This window comes from Mizuhopecten yessoensis, unplaced genomic scaffold, assembly GCF_002113885.1.
Source record: "Mizuhopecten yessoensis strain PY_sf001 unplaced genomic scaffold, ASM211388v2 scaffold8377, whole genome shotgun sequence".
In the NCBI taxonomy this organism is placed as follows: Eukaryota; Metazoa; Mollusca; class Bivalvia; order Pectinida; family Pectinidae; genus Mizuhopecten; species Mizuhopecten yessoensis.
Window position 1 is genome coordinate 324681 of NW_018407517.1, and position 4709 is coordinate 329389.

Genomic DNA, 4709 nt, shown 5'->3' on the forward strand with positions numbered 1-4709 from the left:
CGTATTTTACAATAGGATTAAAACTTGTGACAAGCTTTATTGTGCAAAATGTATACAATTAAGTAAACCCTTAGGCTGCTACATTGATTTCTATGTAAAGGGACGCCACTGCTGAATTAATTATTGAAATATAAATTAATTTACTTAATTTTTCAAATGCGCATTACTTGAAAAATATTTGTTATATGTGAATAAAAGTAATAAGAAAATTGTTCGTTATTGTCTCTAGTTTATATTAACGTTTTCGATTCTAAAGTTGCTTCAGTATTTACCTGTACAGGTGGTAATAAAGGTAAGAAAAGGTGAAACTTTTAATTAATCGGATTTAAGCCCCAGAAAGATCATTTTAAAATTGTTTTTGTCAGCAAATGTGAATGGAAAATGATAACAGAGATTATAAACTTCATTTATGACATAAGATGCTGTACATTTACACGGAGATTCTCAGGTAAAAAGGTAAGGTATTTCATCAAGAATTGCATGCGATTTGCTACAGGTTTCAGGTCGTCATTCAATATATTTATTGTCACAGTCGGCATATAGATATATCTTAGCTACGGTCTAGTTTATGATTAAATCATCGATAAATAGTTTGAAGAAATCAATCGGCTCAAAACGTATCAATGTCAATGTTCAATTCGGCCTCACCTGCAGACGACATGTGCGCCTCGGTCCGCCGATATTTTCATGTTTGCGTAGGGCACAAAGTTGTCCATTGGAAAGTTACATATTATGTTACACCGAAGTATTTCCACATCAACCATGTCAAACCCTTTAAAACCTTTATTATCATCGTAGGTGACGCTGGAGAATAAATGTTTACCATCATATTCATCACTTCAATCTACACTTCCGCCATTTTTATGACTTTTTTTCCGATTTGAAATTCTCTCGCACACTTTGATTATTACTAGGGTATATTGCCGGGAATATCGAAAGTAATGACAAAACAACCAATCAGAAGCCTTCTACTATACGCTTTCAGGTTTGGTATAGCAACAGTCCGCTTTCACACTTCCTGTTTACTGATCAAAAACCTACAGACCGCGCAACACTATAGTGGTGCGTAGCACTGACGGCCCGACTTTTCGAAACAATTATTGTGGTGCGTAGCAGCTTAAGGGTTTAAAAAATAATATTTCCATTATTTTGGAGGAAAATTGCCACTAGTCCAGTCGGACTTGTTTAATATTTTCAATACTAGTCCAGACTTAAATTTACTAGTCGTGGGCATCGGCCTAGTGCCTAACGTCGCAGACTGCTGATACTTCCCGAGAAATAGCGATAACAAACTTTCAATATCAAAATCCAAGATGGCTGCCTGTCGGCCATGTTGTTTATCCGATCAGTCTCAAAATTGCCCTGCACAGCTAAGGACCAAGGGGAACCTACATATAAAATTTGGGAAAGATCCCTCTGGTACTTCCTGAGAAATAGCGATAACAAACTTTCACTATCAAAATCCAAGATGGCTGCCTGTCGGCCATGTTGTTTATCCGATCAGTCTCAAAAGTTGCCCTGCACAGCTTAGGACCAAGGGGAACCTGCATATAAAATTTGAGAAAGATCCCTCTTGTACTTCTTGAGAAATACTGATAACAAGAATTGTTTACGGACGGACGACGGACAGCGGACGACGAACAACGGACGGACCACGGACAACGGACGGACCACGGACCACGGACGCAGGGTGATTTGAATAGCCCACCATCAGATGATGGTGGGCTAAAAATGTTATTACATTAAAATCTATTGATAAATTGTATGACACATGTAAAAATATTTGTTTATTGTTGTTTACCTCCTTTGGAAAAGTGCACACAAGCTCCTGTATAACCTCATCCATGATGCTGTGAAAGACATCCTTCTTGTATTTATTTTGCATAAATTTGATGTTGGTCTTCAGAAGAAGGTGATTTGGTTCTGCATCAAGTGAGTCCATACCAAATTTGTCCATAACAAATGACAGGAAGTAAACATTTCCCACTGTTAGGGGAAAATCTTCATGGGCCTAACAGTTATGAAAAAATGACATGTATAAGTTAAGTGTCCTAGTCAAAAACTCATAAATCAATTTAAGGTGTTTCTTCTTTGTCATTTCAAAGACAAAGGTTATAGTTCTGTTAATATGTGTTCACTTGTAATTCATAGTAAGCACGGTTTGGTACCCTTACTTGACATATCAAACAAAATAGCTGGGCATCCAGCAATCTGTAAATATTTCATTGTATGTAGCTGCCACCGGCTGCTATAAAACCATGTTTAACATATCATTTTGATCCAAATAAACCTATCCACCTCTCTCCTCCATTACATAAAAGGACTTTATTATTTAAGTGTCAAGTATTAGGTCTTTCTTTATTCAATTAAGAAGTTAAGATCAAGGTTTAAGTTAAAAAAGAAGTTTCAGTTTGTGATATTGATAGACAAACAAACCGTAAAAGACAGAGAATCTAATATCTGTATACACCAATCTTTCAATCCAGGGGCATAAAAATGATTGTAGCATTATACATGTACCTCAAACCGGCCTTTGACTTTTCCATTTATGTTGCTCCGTTCAATGGCTACCTTTAAATTGAACAGAGTGCCTTTGTCTCTACCACTGGTGGTTTTGTAGAATCTCTTGTACAATTTCTGGAAACAACAACAGGCATATTTAGAGCCATTGGCACACCTCGTCAGAGTCTTTCCGCAATATAATTATTATTATTACATTCTTAACAGCCCATCAACACTGAAAAGGTCATAATCATTAGGGCTAATAAATGATGAATACAAATAGGTATGACAGAACATCAAATGATTTGAAAGTGGAAAATAAGTAACAAGAGGCCCAGAGGGTCTGTATTGCTCACCTGGATATTGCAGTGAATATGGAGAAACACTCTACAATTCTTCAGGAGAAGGCATTGAAAGAATCTCTATTTTTCCTATATTTGTCCCACACCCCTCAGGCCAATAACCAACGTTTATACAAAATTGGGGTCCCTTTACCCGAGAATGCTTCAGACCATATATATGGAACAAATTCTTTCATTCCTTCAGAAGAAGAAGGATTTTAAAGAATTTGCTATATTTCCCCTATTGGGCCCCGTCTCTCATGGCCCCTTGGGGCCAGACCCACCGTTTATACAAAATTAGTTCCCCTTCCCCCAAATTTGGACAAAATCCGCTCAGTCGTTTATGACTAGTATTGATTTATAGGAATAGTTGATGGACTGACGGACAACGCGCCATCGCATAAGCTCACCGGTCCTTCGGACCAGCGGTGAGTTAAAAATATATTTGCACACTCACTATAATATCTTGTGGTACTGACCGACAGCTTTAAGATATTTCAAAAATTGTCTATCAAAACACTGGCAACTAAAAAACTCAGTATGTTCAGACTTCTTTGAAGAAATACAATTTATAATACTCGAGTACTTGAGTTTTGACTATGTCCAGCAAATTTTCTATTATATACAAGCTTTCAAGGCACACATCATAAGTTTTCTAAATATTTTAATGTATACATTGTTTTAGGAACACACAATTGCATTTATTCTGTTTATAAGTTTATTCCACATTACCTCCACTAGATCTTGTATTGTATGAAATAATTCAACAATGATTAGTTCCAAATGCTCCAATTGATCTACTGCTGTCAATGCTCCATCCTTAACAGCATTGGCTCCTTGGTTGCAGCCTCACTCCGGTCAGTTGGTCTCCTCCAACTGGAACCTTTAGCTTGTCAAGGTCACATGCTGAAAATGTCATTAACTCTGTACAATTGGGCTATGCGGGGCAGTCTGCCCACTTTGCACCAGCTGTAATATTTAATAATGCCTAGGGAGGGAATAGTTATTGATACCACCTTACCTAGTGCATAAAGAATAGATCTTTCGATCCATGTGCGAGATGTGTGTGAAAGTGACGATTTGTTTCTAAAATATCAGTTTGAAGTGCGCTCCAGGCGTGGGTCGCATATTTCCCGCATTTTATAGAGGGCCGGAGTTCTGACGTTAATCGACGACAGACCGATACGAAAAAAGTCGATAAAACGTCAGAATAATTCGGACTAGGGAGGGAAATGAACCCTCGTACATAGCACAATTGGTCTTTCTTAAAACATTACTAAAATTTTGTTTAATCATTAATATTTCCATTATCATTAATTTCAATTTCCAAAAATATTTCAACTTTAAGACAATAAGAACACAGTGAGTGAGGATGCATATACCAGTAGATATACCACCACTGCCCGGGCACCACCTCTGTCTGCTCCCCGTCCACACAAACAGAAGTGGTAAAGTGTGACATTTGACCTTTCAACATTGAGGATAAGCACTAGGGCTGTAACGATACACCTATGCCACGATACGATACGTATCACGATATCTACCCACGATACGATACATTTTGATACGATACAGTATGACGAAATGTTATGCTTCCTCTTCAAATGCGTCGCCATGTTTGATGTGTTCCCTGACTTAAATCTACGAAACATATGCAGCAAGTGGAGAGTGATTTTCCATCGGAGACATTTAGCAGGAATCAAAAAGGCTGCCAAACAGGCGAGCGAAAGGAAGCGGGATTTTTTTTTAACCCTTTATGCTGCTACATTGATTTCTATGTAAAGGGAGACCACTGCTGAATTACTTATTGAAATTTAAATTGATTTATTTGATTTTTCAAATGTGCATAACTTGAAAAATATGTTA

At 37.4% G+C, this 4709-nt stretch overlaps 1 pseudogene; it reads right to left on the minus strand.

Moving 5' to 3' along the window:
• The window catches only part of LOC110455771, a 7814-nt pseudogene extending 3904 nt beyond the window's left edge, over positions 1–3910 (minus strand).
• Positions 3911–4709: the final 799 nt, after the last annotated feature.